This window comes from Desmodus rotundus, chromosome 3 (assembly GCF_022682495.2).
Source record: "Desmodus rotundus isolate HL8 chromosome 3, HLdesRot8A.1, whole genome shotgun sequence".
Lineage (NCBI taxonomy): Eukaryota > Metazoa > Chordata > Mammalia > Chiroptera > Phyllostomidae > Desmodus > Desmodus rotundus.
The window spans coordinates 19,559,803-19,579,359 of NC_071389.1; the positions used below are offsets into that span (position 1 = coordinate 19,559,803).

At 46.6% G+C, this 19,557-nt stretch overlaps 1 non-coding gene across 1 annotated transcript; it reads left to right on the forward strand.

Moving 5' to 3' along the window:
* Positions 1 to 16,837: 16,837 nt before the first annotated feature.
* On the forward strand, positions 16,838 to 16,970 carry LOC112299711 (small nucleolar RNA SNORA16B/SNORA16A family). Its single transcript, XR_002974301.2, has one exon. It is a non-coding gene; the product is annotated as a small nucleolar RNA SNORA16B/SNORA16A family (small nucleolar RNA).
* Positions 16,971 to 19,557: the final 2,587 nt, after the last annotated feature.

Here is a 19,557-nt window from a genome sequence, read left to right on the forward strand (position 1 = left end):
ACTCCAGGGTTCCTTCATTCAGACAGTACCTGTAGAAGGCGAATGATGTTTCCCCAGACCACTGCAACCCCACCTAGAATGGCTCAGACGCCCCCTCCCTGAATTCACCTGCACCCTGCCCTTTCACCCAGGACCTCACGTCTCTGGGTGTTCTACCCCCTCCCTTATGCTGGCCTTCCCCTGAGGGCAGGCATCGGGTCTGGTTCCTTAGTGGGTCCTGGCCTTGGGACGGGATCCCTGGCACAAGGTGGCATTACAGTCTGTGAAATGGTTGAGTGGATGTGATCCATTCTTTCCCGTCCACGTGCCTCCGAGACCTGGAGGCCAGCCCATCTCTCTAAGCACAGATGTCAGTAGGGAGCTCTGCCTTTCCAGGAGCCCAGGGAGGCTGTGCCTGGGGAGGAGGCTCCCCAAGGCAGGAATCTTCCTCATGCAAACCTGCGTCACCGAGCGGGGGCCAGTCACAGAGGAGGGGGCAGGCCCTCAGGACCGGCGGAATCCCGCGGCCTTGCGGGAATCACCTGAAAGGAATGCGGGGCCGACCGGGGGCCGCCTTTGTCTAATTTCCTGTTTGCCAGTACGTCCCGAACCCGGCTCCCCAGGCGCGCCCGCCCATCCCTCGGGAGCCGAGGCCAGCCAGGGGCCCTGGGGACGACCCCTGGCCGCCTCCCCCCCCTACCCCCCCCCCCCCCGCAGGGAGCGCGGGGACTGCGGCTCACGGTTCGCTCGGCAGCAGCCGCCTGGACGCGCCCAGCTGCTCCCACCCTGCTGGGAAAACCCCGTCCGCGGGCGGGGCGGGGTTGGAATTTTCTACAAGGACCTTCGGCGGAAACTCTAGGCCGTCGGGAAGGGGAGGGGCGCAGCCCGGTTTTGAAGCTGCAGCTCCGCCAGGCCTGCGGGCCTCGGGGGAGTCGGCCCAGCCCTTCCTTAGTCCCGTTCGGGGATCACGGAGCCCCAGGCGCGCCCAGCCCTGCAGCGGAGGGATTCGGGTGGGACGGCGGTGTCGTGGGGCCTAGGAAACCGCCAGCAGCCACCCTCGGTTCTCTGATGTTAGTGACGACGTGTCGTTAGAAAGAGCTACGCAAACATCAAGCCCTCCCCACTCCCCCAAATTGCTGCCCTTGAGTGGGTCTCGGAGAAATGCCCGTACCCCAGCCGCTTGCTGTAGTGTGTCCTGAGGCTAGTTTCTTCCTCTCTCTGGGCCAGGGCATGGGTCGTTGGACAAAGCTGGGTGCCACCCTGCCCTGTGTGTCCCGCACCGGCTGTGTGATCATGCCTCCCAGAGCCTGTCTTCCGACCTTCACGGGAGTAACAGCACAGTCCAGGACTCCCGGGAAGGGAGCTGTGTTCTGACAAATTCGTTAGGTGACTCCGTCACTGTGGGAACCTCGCAGACTGTACTTACACAAACCTACATGACTAGCCCACTGCGCACCTAGGCTAGTCGGTGTGGTCTATTGCTCCCAGGCCACAACCCTGTACAGCGCGGCACAAAACAACACGAGAGTAATCAAGCAGAAGAGAAAACGGTGTGATCGAGAGACCTGGTGAACGAGATGCGGCTGCTGCCTGTGTAACACAGCACACTGACAGCAAACCTTTTTTAAAAAGACTTCATTCATTTGTTTTTAGAGAGGGGGGAAGGGAGGGAGAAAGAGAGAGAAATATCTATGTACAAGAGAAACATCGATTGGTTGCCTCTTGCACACCCCAACCAGGGACCTGGCCCACAACCCAGCATGTGCCCTGGCCAGGAATCAAACCAGAGACTTTTCTATTCTCAGGCCCGCGTTCAATCCACTGAGCCACACCAGCCAGGGGACAGCAAACTTTTTTATAAGTAGAAAGAGTACACTTTAAAATAAGGATTAAAAGCATGGTAAACATGTAAAGCAGCAAATAGTTGTTTATTATCATCCTCAAGTATCCCGCCGTGGTTGTTGACTGAAACACCGTTAGGTGGTGCACGATGGTATCCACCTGCTGGAGTTGGGAGGGCTACCTGAGGCAACGCATGCTGAGCCTTTAGCACCGTGATTGGGACTTAGGGGCTCAGTAAATGGTAACAGCTGTAACATTTTAAGGGCGTTAGACCGCCTTAATAAGTACAGGCTTTTCCTAATAAGCTAAACATTTACTGACTGTTTAACCACAATGCCAGCACATTGCCCTGACTGCTTTGCCTATATTGTCTCCTTTAATACTAAAAACTAACTTATTTTGCAGATAAGGAACAGAAGTATAGAAGAGTCTAAGGTTTGTTGGAGGCGGGACTCAAACCCAGACCATCTCAACCCTTATATTAATCAGCTCTGTGCAAACAGTGGTTGATGGGTAGTGATAGTTCAAAGTCCCTTTCCAAGTCCGTTGCTGTTTAGCAAACTCTTATTTATCCTGCAAAACCCAGCTCAAATGTCCCTTCTCTGGAAAGCCTTTCCTGGCGTCCATCTTCTGGACCTTCGGGGACCTCAGCACATATCCCTGGCACAGAGGGAGTATCTATCGACAACTCCCCCTTCCTAAAGGGAGGGCAGGGACTTTTCTTAGCCCCATCCTTTTCCAGCCACCGAATGCTCTGCTTGGGCGTTCATTCTGGTCTCCTGTGTGGCTCTGCAGGGCCCCAAGACACCTGACTCCAGTTCCCAGGAGCTGCTACGTTGCATCACTCCCCGAGCGCTGATGCCTCACATCTTCCTGGTATCTCGCCAACCCCCCATCTGAGCCTGCAGTGGGCCAGGCGCTGGCCTGAGCTCTTCGTACGCTTGAGCTCATTTGGTCCTACACACATCCCTGTGAGAAAGTGTATCGTTAGAAACCAGTGAAGTGGCTCTCAGAATGTGAGGGTGAACTTCCGGATGGTGAACAGGGCTAGTGGACCCAGACACAGCCATGAGGAAGGACATGTGGCTAATGACATGTGGCCTCCTGGGCTTCTCAGCCCACAGCCATTTCTCAGTTCTAATTCAAAACAAAACTGAATGGAACTGGGAAGGCTTCTGATGGGCCTGGCTCTAAGTCAGTGTCCACCCGTGGGCCATGGGACAGGGTCACGGAAGCCACGACAGCCGCTGCTGAATTGGTGTTTGGAGAAAGAAGAGATCCCCAAAGAAGGAGAGGGCTATATTCCAGAGGAAGGAGGGACGCCGAGCAGATGACAGAGACAGGTTCACAGCAGCTTGGCACGGCTCCCTTTGACGGCTAAGGAGATCGTGGCTCAGAGAATGGTGTGGCTGGGCAGGTGGCACAGCTAGTAAATGGCGGAGTAAGACACAGCCTACACTGCCTTCCACTGAATTTGTGGGTCATGCCAGAGAGATACCCTTTGCAGGTCAAAGAGTGAGGGATTCCTGCCCTGGCTGGTGTGGCTCAGTGGACTGAGCGCTGGCCTGCAAACTGAAAGGTTGCCAGTTTGATTCCCCATCAGGCATGTGCCTGGGTTGTGGGCCAGGTCCCCCGTTGGGGGCCCGTGAGAGGCCACTGCTCCATGTTGTTTATGTTTCTCTCACACTGATGTTTCTCTCCCCCCTCTTTCTCCTTCTCTTCCCCTCTCTGTAAAAATAAATAAATAAAATCTTTAAAACATAGTGAAGGGTTCCTCCTCAACTTCTCCCTGATAATTCCCTTCTGAGCCCTGGGAGACAACTTTTCTAGAATGCCACCCACTCTGTGAAAACTCTGTGGCCAGTCTTCCTAAAGCGCCGCCAAGCGGAGTCTGAGCAACACTTGCAGGGGAGTATTCTGCTGCCGGCACACAGCACGGTCCCCACCAGGGGATGCTGTGAGGTGCTTAACAGGATATGTTGCTTGTAGATCAGAGAGATGAGTGCCGAGGGAGCCATCCTGAAGGTACGCACTCTAGCTAAGGGCTAGTATTACCCTTTTTTCACAGGGAGGAAACTGAAGCTGGGGGGTGGGGGTGAGGGAAAGGGAAAGGGAAGCGACTTGCTCTGGAACACATTGCTAGATGGTGGTGGGGACCCTCAGCTGTCAGGCTCCAAAGCCTGGCTTTCCCTGAACTGTGTCCAGGTGCACACACATTCCCTCTTCGTCTGGTACCCAGGCAGGCTCTCTGGCCTCCAACTCTGTGCACGGACAGCCGGATCCTGAAATTTGGGGCTCACAGAAGCTGGTGGTCTGGGAGGGAGGGGGAGTTATGAACACTCAAGTGGGCTTGGGCTTCGGGGAGATGTCAGAGTCTGCAGAGTGGGAGCCCAAACTGCTCATCCTATACGGTCAGGTTCAAAGTCCTCCTCCAGGAGAAGCCTTCCTGACATCCCAGTACAGCCATTGTCCATCCTCTGAGCCCCGCCCCGCCCACTGGCTCCACCACAGTACCCCTTGCTGACTGCAGGCTTTTTGAGAACAGGACTCTGCTCTCAGTATTACCCAAGATGCTACTGGCCTGGAAGAGACACAGGAGCTGTTTGTGGGGAGAGTGGAGGAACAAGTGAATGAATGGGTGCACGCATGCAGGGCCCAGAGGCGCTGTCAATCTTGGCAGCAGGGCCCCCTGGTGGCTGAATCCTCACCTGCCACAGCCTAGAGAAGCAGGGAAGAAAAGGGACCTGTGCAGAGTCCCAGCTCTGAGCAGCCACTGTGGACTGCGAGTTCTTTTAAAAAATGATTTTATTTATTTATTTATTTATTTATTTATTTATTTATTTAGAGAAGAAGAGAGGAAGAAAGAGAGGGAGAGAAACATTGATTGGTTGCCTCTCATACACCCCCAAGTGGGGGTTTGGCCTGCAACCCAGGCATGTGCCCTAACAGCAAATCGAACCAGCTACCTTTCAGTTTGCAGGCTGGCACTCAGTCCACTGAGCCACACCAGCCAGGGCGGACTGTGTGTTTTACACACATTCCTGGTAAGTCCTCATAACTTCTCCGTGAGGCCTGGACACTGGCCCACGGGGACTAAGCAGGAAGGAGCAGAACTGGGAGTAGATCTCAATCTGTTGAACCGAGCGAGAGCCCAGCTGGTTGCTGCGCCCCCCCCGCCCCGCCCTGCCCCTTGAACTCCTCACCCAGGTGGTGCGCCCCAGCCTGGCCAGGAGAGGGTCCCAATTTGGCTGTGAGGTTCCCCTCACTTGTGGCACAGTCCTTCATTCATGCCTCCACTCAGGCTCTGCTCTCTCCCCCCAGCATGCACACACCTCCCTCGGCAATCCCCCAGCGCAGAGCCAGACACGGCCAGGCTCAAGTTCCAGCTCCACTGGGCTCCCTGGCCACCCTGGACCTCGGTTTCCCAGTCTATACAATGAGAACAGTGATCTCCGCGTGCTGCCTCTGCGTGCCCCAGACTGAGGACTTTCCTAAGAAGGAGGAAATAAGGGAAACGAGCTGGGCCCACCAGAGAGTTAGACGAAGAAGTTGGTAGCTAATGAATCAGAGCAGAGATGTGCAAAGTCTCCTTAAAGGCCCAGGCTAACGCTGGGTCTTGCAGAAGGTGACGGCACTAGGTAGGAGTAATAACCCATCTGAAAAGCAGGAAGCAAAGCATCTTCAGACAAAGGTGAGTCTCCATGACCCCAAGCTGTTCAGTTTGTCCAGAGAGAGGCAGCTCTGGCAGTTGGACCAGGGGCCAAGCTGATCCTGGGTGGAGATGGACAAGGGGTGTGTCGCTGGTGGACAGAGGAGCTCCTTTCATCATGGCAGGATGGGGACCTGGGTGGTTGGCTGTCTTAGCCCGGGGCTGTTTACCCAGGGTCTCTGCCACGTCCGCCTCAGCTGCCTTTGACACAAAGCAGATCCAAGAGGGAGCCAGGAGTGTCAGAAGAGGAGGTGGTGGGGCCTGAGTCCAGCTTGTATGGGAGAGTGCACATTTGCCCGAAGGCATTCAGAATCAGTGACTTTTAAAAACACAATGCCAGCCTGTATCAAGCAGGATCCCAACAGGAAACAGATGGCGTGCTCTAATGAGAGTTTAGGCAGAGTTTATTTTCAAAAGGACTAATACCAAAACAGGGGGCAGGGGGGGTCACGAGAGACAGGGCAGCACACTGGGGCCAGCAGCGGCAGAGCTCTCGCTCCCCTGGGCCTTCCAAAGGCGACCAAAACTCTGATGGGGAGGGCCCTGGAGAGCAGAAGTGACCTCACGGTGAAGGATCTGGGGATAAACTATCCCAACCTCCTCACTCTCATCTCCTGCTGGGCTCCCCATTTACCAAACGCAGGTGAACTGTGGCTGGAGACTTCTGCATGAACACGAAATAGACGTCTTTCTTACCTACACCGCTGCTTTTGAGGGTCTTGTGTAACGGCGGTCCACCCAGCCCTTACGATGCACTCACAAGGAAACATCTGCCCAGAAGACAGAATAATCGTGAACTTATGTGTATTATGCACTTATGTTTGTTTTGCTGGAACATATAAAGCAAATCTGGCAGAACTGCAAAGAGAAAGTCCGGAATCTATAAACAAAGTGGGAAGTTTTAATTAAACTTTCTTAAAACCAAGTCGCAAATCCATTACTCGAGTTACCCAATGTTTTCAAATTCATGTATAACATTTTTAAAAAACACCACATGCAAGGCCATTAGGAAGACAAAGAGTTTTTCACACATCCATATCATTCGGTCACATTCGCTAATCCCAAAATAATAAAATTAGAAACAATAAAAAGTTGGCCAAAGAAATTCAATATGTTTGTTAACTTAAAAACACATTTCTAAATAATTTATGGGCTGAGGAGAACATTATCATGGAAATTATAAGGTATTTAAAACTGAAAAACAATAAGCTAAAGTGGAACCTGGAGAGAAAATGATAGCCTGAAATGTATTTATTAGAAATAGGAAGGATTGGCAACAACTGAATTAAGCATCCAACTCAAGACTTGAGGAAGAGACCATCAGAAAAACCAAAGAGTGTCGAAGAATAATAAAGATGAAGCAGGAAGTAATGGTACAAAAGCAACAAAAAGTGGAATTAATTCTTTTTAAAGCCTTAATAAAGAAACAAATCACTGGCAAAAATACACACTATTGGAAACAAAAAGAAAAACATGACTGGAGATGCAACAAATATATATATTTTTAAATTACTAAAAAACACCATAGGGGCCTTTGGTTCTGGCAACATCTCAGATTAAGATGCTACAAAAAACTCGAGAAATCGACCCAGAAGGAAGAAGTAACTTTCAAAACGAAGAGGAGAGGAAAAGAAACTAAGCAAGGGAAATTCAGAGAAGCATGGACATTATTTAAAAAATGTAAAGACAGATTTGGGTGAATAAAATAAACAAGGAAGACTAAACACTGGACATCAATCACATTATAGGCAGGAAGCTGCCACCTGTGTTCAGAAGCATTCCAAGCTCCTTGGTTGTTCTAGAGGAGGCTATTGATTACCCTGAGACATTGTTAAATGAAGGGTGTTAAAAACTGAAAGACCACTGATGACAGAACAGAAATACAACGTAATCTAAACCAGTAGAGAGGAAACAAAAGGAATAAAGACAGTCCAATCAGTCTACCTGCAGGCAGAAAATGAGAAAAGAAGCGAAGGAAATCTGGGTGCTGTGGCCACTTTCCAAGATGGCCCCGGTGCTGTCTGCCTCCGGGGACCCACGCCATCCAGCAGTCCCTTCCCATAATGTGACTTGCTTCAGTACAATAGAATATGGAAAGTATGGTAGAAGGGAGGGTATGCCTTTTCTGAGCAGGGCTGGCTGTCTGGGAAGGCAGCCCGCACTCTCCCATACAATGCCACCCTCAAAACGGTTCCACGTTTGTTTAATGCTCTGTTCTCAATGACTTGAAATTCCTAACCATTTTTTAGTAAGGAGCCCCGCAAACTAGGTAGCCAGTTTTGCTTCCAAAGTTAGGTTATAAAATAAGGTTGCCAGATAAAATAAGGAAGCCCAGACAAATTTGAATTTTGAATAAGTGATGAATAATTTTTTAGTATAAGTAGGTCCCATGCAAATATTAAATGATCTGAAACTTAGATTCAACTGGGCATCCTGTACTTTTATTAGCTAAATCTGGCAAGCCTATTCGAGAAGACCTGTGGGTTCCCTTTCTCTCTCTCTCTCAGGTCACTCACTCTGAGGAAAATATGTCATGAGTGGCCCAACGGAGAAGCCCATGTGTCAAGGAACCGAAGCCTCCTGCCTCTAGCCATGAGAGAGAACTTGGAAGCAGACCTTCAGCAGACCCTTAGATGGCTGCAGCCCTGGCCGACAGCTTGACCACAGTCTGCCAGATAGTCTGAGCCAGAATCACCTAGTTGTGTGGCCTCCAGACCCCTGACCCAGAGAAATTGTGTGGAATAGTGAACATTTATTGTTTTGAGCGGTTAAGTCTGGGGGTAATTTGTTACACAGCTATCTATAATTATTGATAACACACAGGTACGTGAAAACACAAAACAAGATTTATAAATGAAATTGTAAATGCTGGTAATCACACAAGAACTGGAGATGGGCTGATTTCACCAGTTAATAGGTCATCAGCATGCATGAAAACACACGGTCCAGCTGTATGCTGTTCATGAGCGACACACCTAAAACAAATACATGGCAGACCTGAGAGTAAAAATATGACAAGAGATATCCTAGGTATGATAGACACTTTGCATCGTCTGACCACCAGCAGGCCCCAGGCCTTTTGCACTTTGCTACAGAATCCTGATTTTTTTTTTTTCAGTCAGTAGGCAGAACTCTGTTGGTCCCAGGAGGAGTGGCTATACCCCTGCCCCAGTTTATTTCTTGTAATGTGAAAGTACCAGCCCCAAAGGATGACTCAGGATCTGGCCCAAGCCCACTGTGGAATCTCGTTTCTCTTGGTCAGTAATTAGGGAAAAGGAGCTCATGTGTTCCAGTTCTGGAAACTGAGGTGTAGAGGGAAAGCTTCTGAGATGTGTTCCCTTCCTTTTTCCTTTCTTCTGCATGGTCCAGGGATACAATGCCTGAAGGTGCGGCAGCCTTTTGTAATCTATTTTTTAAAAGATTTTATTTACTTATTTTTAGAGAGAGGGGAATGGAGGGAGGAAGATGGGGAGAGAAACATTGATGTGAGACAGAAACATTGATTGGTCGCATCGGTTGCCTCACGTATGTGCCTGGACCAAGGACTGGACCTGCAACCCAGGCATGTGCCCTGACTGGGAGTTGAACCCGTGACCTTGCGCTTTGTGGGATGACACCCAACAAACTGAGCCACACCAGTGAGGGCAGCCTTTTGTAATCTTGACATGACAAACGTGATTTGAATTCCCACCAGCTAATGCTGAGGAAACAGAGCAAACCTGAGCACCTGATGGCATCACAGAGCAGCTAAAACAATACCAATAGCGGCCTGACTTCAGTTATTTACAGAAAACACCCCAATTTGTCTCAGCCACTGTAGTTGTGTTTTGTTACTTGCAGCTAAATACATTCCTAACAGGCACGTCCAAATGGATAAAATGGCCTTTAAGTCAAAATGCATCATTACAGATAAGAAGATCATTACATAATGATTAACAAGGAAAATGTTACCAGGGAGAGATGATTCTAAACTTTGAACCTAACAACAGGCAGCAAAGCCTTCAGATTATATAAGGCAGAGTCAGCACTCATTTCCTATGAAAGGACAGATAGCAAATACGTTAGACTTTGCAGGCCATGCGGTCTCTGTCTCAGCTACTCGGCTCTGCTCTTGTAGTGAGAAAGCAGCCATAAGTAATACATTAACAAGAGAACATGGCTGTGTTCCAATAAAACTTCATTTATAAAAACAAAGAGTGGGCCATAGTTTGATGACTCCTGATAAAAGCAAAACTCGAGACAATTTCAAAGAAAGATGAATAAATCCGTAGTCCTCCTGAGGATTTTATCCTTCCTCTTTCCATAGTTACTAAACAAAGCAGTCATAAAATTAGTAACTATGTAGAATATTTGGTAACACAATTAAGAAACTTGATCAAACAATCATAAAATTGACATCTTTTCATGCAATAAGGGGACATTTATAAAAACTGATCACATACTAAGTCATGAAGCAAATCTGGCAGCAGGATGAAGAATTTATATTATAAAGGCCACCTTCAGTGAGCACAATACAACAAAATGAGAAAACTACAACAAGAAGACAACCTTATGTCTGAAAACCAAAGTCATACCTCCGAATATTTTAATAAGACAAAGAAAATATTAGGAATTGGTTGACAATGAAAGTAATAATTAATCTATTGAGCACCCAATTTAGGAAATGAGCAAAAGGCAACATCACAACACCCTCCCCCAAATAACAGGAAATGATAAAGATAAAAGTCAATAAAACAGAAAACAAAGAAACAATGCAGATGACGAATAAAACAAATGACTTAAAAAAATAGATACCTTTCTAGCAAGACTAAGACAAAAGAGAGAAGGCCCTAAAAAATAATTGAGAGAGAGTTAACTATAGAAGATTTCTTTTTCACCGTAACAAGTAACGTTATGGAAACAAATCTGAACATAAAGATGCAATGGGAAGTGTGACTTACACAAACTGACTTAATAAAAGGAAATGAGAAATGAATTAGAACACTAAAGAAATAGGTGTTCTGATTGTTCTGTTTTTGTCTTTTAAATCTCTCCTGGATCTGTAGTTAGCATATTCTTTTCATTCTTTTTTTTGTTTGTTTTAATCCTCATCCGAGCATACAGTGTACAGGACAACGTTCCAATCGGCTGACCCACCCGGCCAGGGCTCCTTTTCACTCTAAATATCCACTTACCCGTGCCTCTTCTATTTTTATGTAAATCAACCTGAGGGGTTTGACTATTTTTATTAGTCTTTTCTAAGAACTAACTTTTTGCTTCATTAATTCTCTCAACTGTATCTTTGTTTTCGTTTTAAAAAAATTTTGTTCTTATCTTCATCATTTCTTTGTCCTGCATTCATTGGGTTTATTTCATTGTTCTCTTTTATTTCCTATGTTAGAGTACGATACAGAAGTTTTCAGCATCCCAATTAATAATCGTCTCAGAGATAACCACCATTCTGACTGTTATCACCACGGAACGATTTTGCCTGCTTTTGAATTTCGTGCAAGTGAAAGTACAGAGTAGTTTACTCTTTCTCACGTCTCTCACTCAACATTCCGTGTGTGGGTTTCTCCCGTCTTGTTGCCTGTTACAATAGTTGTTTGTGTGTGATTTATTTTGGTGTGTCGTATCCCTTTGCATGAATACACAACTTACTTATCCGTTCAGCTATTGATGAATATTTGGGTTGTTTCCAGAAGTGTGTCATTGAATTTCCACACATGAACAAATTGTTTGTTGCTACGCGTTCTTAACTGCTTTTTGCTCAGACAGTCTGGTGTACACGACTGACTCCTGACAGTGAGACTTGCCTTGTGGCCTGATAGGAGGCCCGGTCAACGTTTGTCCATTGTGCTCGGGAAGAGCGTGATGGGTGTTGGCTTCTCCTTGTGTTAATAAATCAAGCTTGCTAACTGTGTTGCTCAGATCTTCCATAGCTTTCTTATTTTTTAGTTAGAAACATCAATCAATAATGAGGAGAGGTGTTTTGGACTATCTCACTTGGAACTGTGTATTGTCAATTTATCGTTGTTACCAATGATTTGGTTCTCTGTACCATTTTACCTTCTGCTTCTCAGTTGTCCCACTTTTGCTCTGCTTTTTGTCTTTTCTTACAAGTAGACTGACTTTCTGTTTTCTTATTTCACTCTTTCTGTCTAGTGATTTAGAAGTCGTTGAGTCTACTCCACTGGCTCTCTTCTCAGAGCGGCTACCCTTGAGGTTTTACATTGCACGCTCAGCCAGGCCGGACCTCAACATCCCAACCCTCCTTCCAAACGCCCAAGAGCCATGGAGCGCTCTCACGCCAGGGGCTGCTCCCCGTCACCTGGCATTCATTTCAGTCTGTCCCTGTAGCCTGCAAATTTGCCGTTGTGATCGCCGTATTCTACATTGTTTAGATTTGTCTACGAGTTTATCATTTTCTTTTCTCAACAATTCTCGCATCTCAGACGTGTCTTCTTCAATCATCTTTCTTTTTTCAGAAGTACATACTTAGAAGTTCTTTTATTTTAGGTCTGTTGGTGGTGATTTCAATTTTTTTTTTTTTTTTAATTTAGTGATCATTGTATCTGAGAGCTAGGGAGAGCCACTGCCCTGGAGCCACTTTAACACACTTCCGGGCCCCTGTTCAGTGTAGGAACTTCGGACACAGGTCCCCCAACTCGCTGTTGGCTCCATCGGTGCCCCTGATTGCTGTGCTGGGTATCTACCGCTAGATAAGCCCCCCCTCTGAATGTGCACCCCTCCTAGCTCTGGGTTCAGCTCACAATTTTGTTTTATTTCATCTCCTTAGAGAGTTAACTTCCTGGAAAGCCAGCAATAAAATGTTTAAATTATGGTTTTGTTTGGGTTTGTTTTTATTTTTTGCAGCATCTGGTTTTTTTGGAGTGGGAGGGCCTTTCTGAGTACCTGTCCACCATACTACCAGAAGTGGATGTCCTTTCTATGCAAGTTTGTATAATTTTGCTCCTCTTGTGTGTATCCTTGAACAGTTGATAGTATTTATTGTTTTGCCTGTTTTAAAACTTCATTTAATGTTATTATATGGTACATATCTTTCTGTCTTTTATGTTCCATATGATGTGTGAGCTTTGTCCTTGTTGACATATAGTGCCTCACTTGCAGGTGGGTTAAGAAGTCAATGCCCACCCTGAACCCTTCCCTCCCTCTTCCCTCTTCCAAACCATGGTCTGGGTCCCAGAATCTTGAATTCCCTTCACCCAAGGGCCCAGAGCCTGTTTCTAAGGCCAGAGCAGTCATTTCCCTAGGGTTCCTCTCTGGGGGACCACGAAGCCACACGCACTTAATCCCAAGGCGAAGACAGGGATGCCTGTTTGTGGCGGATGGGTAAGTAGACAGGGTTTGGACAAATGGGCTGAAGTGCCCACACGCCTGCCCCTGATATTTAAGAAGCCCAGGGCAACAGTAAGCTGGAGGCTCAGAGCCCATCTCCTCCCATCTGGCTCCACCCCACACAGTGGGGGACCACCGGTGTGCCAGACCTTTGCTGCAGAGGGACACATCACCTTCATCATGCTGGACAGTAAGCAAATCTGCCTTCTGCTCCAGAAGGAGACACTCCGTGTTCTGAAGTTAGTTGACATACAAACCTCCTTGCAAAGACTGTAAACAAAAGAAGTCCAACATAAAAGGGCAGTTAGAGTCTCTGCAAGGCATCCGGAAATGCAGCAGACCCATGAAATTAGTCTCTTAATGTGAATCTTCTCAATAGTTTTACTAGTTTTTCTGTAGAATCTCTTAATTTTCTAGGTAGACAATCACATGATCTTCAAATACAGGATGTTCATTTTGTTTTTTTTCCTTTCCATTGGTTTATACCATTTTTTTTCTTTTTCTTATTGCACAGGCTAGGGAATTCAACACACCTTTGAACAGAACCAGAGACAGTGAACATCTGTTTAGGTTTCTGACATTAAACGGACTGCTTTTAGTTTTATCACTAAGTGGTATGTTTACTGTAGGTTTTAGAAAGATACCCTTTATCACATATCACATTGAGAAAGTTCCCTCCTATTCCTAGTTTGCCAAGAACTTTTGTAAACTGCTTAATTTTATCAAGTGCTTTTTCTCCATCTGTTTTTTTAAACGATTTATTTATTTATTTATTTATTTATTTATTTATTTATTTATAGAGAAAGATCAGTGTGCAGTTACCTCTCACACACCCCACACTGGGGACCTGGCCCACAACCCAGGCATGTGCCCTGACAGGGACTCAAACCGGTGACCCCTTGGTTCTCAGGCCAGCGCTCAATCCACTGAGCCACACCAGCCAGGGCTCACCATCTGTTTTATATGATCATTGGATTTTTATGTCTTTTAATCTGTTAATGTTGAGACATGACAATTTTCTAATGTGGAAATATTCTTGCATTCCTGGAAAAAACCCAAGTTGGTCATGATGCATTTAAAAAATATATTTCTGTATTTAGTTTGATGTGATTGATTTTGAGTCCACATCCACAGTTGAGAATGGACCTAAGATCTTTCCATCTTAAACTGCCCTTGTCTAGGGTGAGTATTAAGCTTCCACTAGCCACAGAAAATGCAAGGGGTAGTTGTCCCTCATTTTCTATTATTTGGAGCAATCTGTGCAAGATATGAACTGTCTGCTTTCTGAGTGTGCACCTGAGCCCGAGGTCGATTGTCACAGCCACCGGCTACCATAGTGGGGGGGCAGGGGGGCGGGGCATAACTGAGACTGGGAGCCACTGAGTGTGAAACGAGCCAAACCATCTCCTCCAGGGGTCAGTGACGGCCGTAACAGAGGTTCACTTAGCAGATGCTTTAGCTCTTACCCTAAGCCAAGGCCTCCCCCTTTACACCATCAACAATAAAAATGGTATTTTATCTTCCTTAATCAGTCTTTTACTTTATTTCTAAGCATGTTAGAATCAGGCCGAGGAGGAGAAGAGCTATTTAAAGGAGACCTCCTTGGAGGCCCAGACTGACAGGTACACAGAAAAAGCTCAGGCAATTGATTCGAGGGTAATTAACACAGTATTCAATTAAAGACATATTCCCCAAAGTATGGTATGTGCACCACTGCTGTGGATGATATTTAGTGGTAAATAACAAACACTCTGTTATCTTAAGAGTTACTTGTTTATTTTAATATAGACTAGGAAATATAACTATATAGTTGTAAATAATAAGAGATATAAATAGAACATCAAACTTGCAACTTTATAGATACAGTGTAAGGCTAGGAGAGTCCATTTAAAGAAAAATATTACCATAAGTAAATATTAACACAGGTAATATGAAGATATGGCAACAATTGAGACGGTGGCATGAGAATAACCAAAGTTTGGAAAACATTCAAATAATAGCCTATTTAGTGAATAAGAAACCAGTGTCTGCCACCAACTCTCCCCTGCAAACACACACACCAAGAAGACATAGAAAGGGGGAGAGACTAAAAATGAGAGAGAAATATTTTCCAAAGAAATTGAGTGACCTTTCTCAAAAGGACAGGGTTCCTACTCAGAATGTCGGTGTCTAGAGAAAATACCTCCTTACCTTGGCCCAGGGTGGAAACGGGGTTGCAGGGAGCATCTGCTTGCCCATCTACACCCCTTTCACACACCCTAACGCAAAGCTCGCTGGTTGATCTCCTCACTCAGTAAGCAAGCGTAAGGGCAAATTAAAGACGTTTGCAGACATGCAAAGTCTCAGAAAGCTTTCCCTCCTGCACTCCTCTTAAAAATGCTATTTGAAGATATTCTCCAGCAAAACAGACACAAAACCCAAGGAAGAGAAAGATAACAGATTCATGAAACAGTGGAATTAACCCAGGAGTGCAATGAGTAGAAATACCAGGGGTTCATAAAAACATCAGTCAAAATTAGAACAGGAAGTCAGAGGGTTTGGAGAAGAATGTTTTTAAGAAGAAAATGGGCTTCATTCAACAAATAATGTAATTAAGAAGCTGGAGGATTTTAATGACCTGATTTAAAAGGCATGTGTTTCTTTTCTCAAAAAGAAAAGAGAAAAGCAATGAGAAGCGCCAGCGGAACAAAAAGTTGTCTAAGAAAGGCACGCTGCAAATATGAAGCTAATTAAAATTTAACATGGCTGAGTATTTGGGGGACTGTAAGGAAAGTACATTTGAACTTGAGGCCTGAAACATCTCCCCATAAGCAGCAGCATTTAAACCATAAGATATAGTTCCTTCTCCATGGGTCTCAGAATGCTGGTTAGCCCTGCGGAGAATAATGTTTACATAATCATAATTTAAAAGCACTTTTTTTTGAAGATTTTACTTCTTTTTAGAGAGAGGGGAGGGAGGGAGAGAAACATTGATGTGAGCGAGAAGCACTGGTTGCCTCTCACGCGCCCCCGACCTGCCGGGGACCTGGCCCGCAACCCAGGCACAGTGTCCAAACCCGGAATCAAACTAGCAACCTTTTCTTTCACAGGCTGATGCTGAACCCACAGAGCCACACTAGCCAGGTCTACATAATCATCATTTTTAAAAACACTTTACTGATTTTAAAGTTTTGAAATTCACAGATAAACAACACACAAAACCAGGACACTTTAAGTATGTCTACAGAATGGGACACAAACAAAATGATTTCTTGAAAAGGGGAGGAGGGAGGAAGGGCAGGAGGACATAGGTGCTCCCATCTTACACAGTAGGGAGTCAAGAGAGAGTGAGTAAAATTAACAGCACAAGAAAGAAGAGCAGGAAAACCTGTATCTATTCAAATTCTGGAGGGAAGATACCTGTGCCAAACTTCTCATCTTTTATAGTAGGAAATTGTGCCAGACACTGTTAGTTCAGTAGCCACCTCTTCGGCTTCCTTTCTTCACTGAATCCTTACAGTTCACCGAGGCACATAGCTATTCACACACACACACACACCCCCCCACACACACAGATTTTTCCTGGCTTCCCTTGCAGCTCAGGCACTTTCCTAAGTGCTTTGGATACACTTACTGAGGATGTATATTAGCTTCCTATTGCTGTTGTAATAAATCCCCACAAATTTAGTGGCTTAAAACAACACAGATTTATTCCTTCGTAATTCTGCAGGTCAGAAGTCTAAAATCAGGGTGTCAGCCGGGCTGCTTATTTCTGGGGACTTGGGAGAAATCATTTCCTTGCCTTTTTGGCTTCCAGTGGCCATCGGCCTCCTTGGCTCATCATTCCTTCCTCATACCCCTGTAATCTCTGCCTTCCCTATTACATACCCTATCACTACTTGACTTCCTGCCTCCTTCTTATAAGGATGCTTGTGATTATATTGGACCCGCCTGGGAAATACAGGCTAACACCCCCATCTCAAGACTCTTCACGGCCCTTATCGAAGCTGCAGCTGCTTCCACATAGCTGCTGCAGTCAAAAAGGAGCCCAGAGTGACAATTTTCTTTGACGGTCACCCTTCTATTTGCTTCACTGATCTGCAACATTTCAGGAAAAACGGTTTCAAAAAAAAAAGACTTCATCACTTCTGCAAAGTCCTTTTTGCCATGTAAAGTAATATTCACAGTTTCTAGGGATTAGGATGTAGATATCTTTGGGGGAACATTACTCTCCCTATCAGACTGGAACCAAATTCTCCTCATTTTACAGATGATGAAACTTCAGCACAGTAGGCTGCCCAGGGTCACACAGCTCCTAATTGGCAGACTTGTGATGTAAACCAGACCCTGTGTTCATAGACATGATACCCTTCTATCCTGGCAGAATTTGGCTCCCTGATAACTGTAGAGCCAGCTTGCTAGCCCTGGATGGTCTGCAGAGGAAAATAAACTTCCACTTTTCTAAGCCACTGACATTTGGGGAGTCTTTATTACAGTAGCTGTATTCTAACACAGAAGTCAATAGCTACTCTACAGAATAAAAAATAATAATTTTACTTTATTTTGAGTGGTTTGAATCTTTTACAAGGAAAACATACCCTTTATTCATTTCAAATGTCTTTAAATTGGAGGGCATGGCTGCCAATCCGTCCACATCGCACTCGTGCTCAACCTTCCGAGCACCCCACCGCCTTTGGAATTGAGTCCAAGATCCGCAGCCTAGACTCGAGGCCAGCCCTTCACCCACCTTCCTGTTTCTCATTGCTCCTCTTCATGGGGGCACCCGCAGGCCAAACTAGCGTTTACTGTGGCCCCAGAACTGCCCTTTGCCATTCCCACCTCCAGCCTTTGCTCATGCTGCCCCCTCAGGATTCCATGCCTGGAATCTTACCCCTTCTTCCTCTCCCACTCCTGCCTAGCATGAGTCACTCAAAGCCCATCTTCGAACTCCTATTCATCCCTCAAAACCCAGCCCAAGTTGCCTCTGGAACTCTTGTTCTGCTTATCTTGGTCTTTGTCCTATTGAAGATTTCCTCCGATACCTGGTGATCCAGGGCATAGTTAGAGACCCACCAGCGTACACATACACCTCCCAGGAAAATCAGGCCTCTCCTTTTCCTTCCCCTTGGGTGCTTCTGTTTCAAAATAACCATACCACATCATCATTTATTACTAATATTACTTATTATTTATGATTTAGATCTTTAGCAGCCTCCTGCACCTTATAAACTCAAAATACAGGCAATCCCAAATGACAAGATAAGCATAAGGATGTCTGACAAAGTCCTGATTCTTCACATAATATGACCACTCTGATTCTGAAACAATGTTAAGTGGTTTTTACGACAGCAGGTGTATGGACGTGTGAGTCTCTGCCTGCACCCGCTGCTGGCTCTGCGCACCTGCCGTTTGCCAGACCCTCACCCAGCTCGACAGGGCAGAGGCTCCTGTGGGGCCTGTCTTAGAACCAGTGCAAGGAGACACAGAGAGCCTGCACAAGGGCCTTATGGCTGCCGTTAACAGATTTTCACAAACTTAGTGGCTTCGAACAATACAAAATTTTTTCTCTTACACTCCCGCAGGTTCGAAGTCTAAAGTGAGTATTATACGGTTAAAATCAAGGAATGGGCAGGGCTGCACACTTTTTGGAGGCTCTGGGACAGAATCTGCTTTGTCTTTTCCAGCTTCAAGAAGAGCCGCATTCCTTGGCCCGTGGCCCCTTCCAGCCCTGGCATCGCTGCAGCCTGTGCTCCACCTCACATCTTCTCTCTCCCACCCTCCTGCCTTCCTCTTACGAGGGCCCTATGATTACAATGGGCCCATGGGGAGAACCCGGGATAATCTCTACACCTCGAGATTTTTAACTGAGTCATGTCTGCAAAGTCCCATTGGCCAGGGAATATATTCACAGGTTCCAGGGGTCAGGATGCAGACATCTTTGGGGGGCGTTACCCAGCCTATCGCAGAAGTGAAGGGACTAGTCCAAGACCACACAGCAGGAAGCGGCTGAGCCGGGAGTGTAACCCAGGCCTTTCCGGCCCCGAAGCCTGTGCCCCTAGCCTCCTTTAAACACTGGACTTAACAGACAGGAGCGATTGGGTTGTTTTTCCTTTGGGTTCGCATGCATTATCATTGCTGGCCTCAGTCCCAACCTGCTCCCCGCCTCCTGCCCTGGCTCCACAGGCTCCCATCCTAATGCATTTCATATCCACCCAAAGTCAATTGCTTACCTGGGGTCTCCCAGCCTAACCAGCAGGGCCCCCATCTCCACAGCCCACCTGCCAGTGTTTGTTGAATGAAGATCTGATTGGGTGAACAGACAGAAGACTGCTGTCTTCCGCCCCTTCCCTCCTGCCCCTCAGAATCCCCCTTTCCAGGCCCGCAGCCCAGTCACTGCTGGCCCTCCCTCCCCTCTCCCCCCCAACACCGCTGTACGTTTTCCATCTCTGTTCCTCTGAAAAGCACCTCTGCCCTGCCCAGAGACTTCCCATCCACATCCCAGGCCTGTGGCAGCATTAGCAAGTTGAAAACCCAATTACATTTCAATTACTGTAGTCCTAGCCAGACAGAGGTTACTGTAAGTCACAGTGGAATTGGAAGAGAGAGGGGACCGCACCTGGGGCCAGTGCAGGGCTGACACTCAAAGATAGATGTGACAGCGATCTGTGGTTCAGAGGCTCAGGATTAGATCAACAAGAGGTCATGTGGCC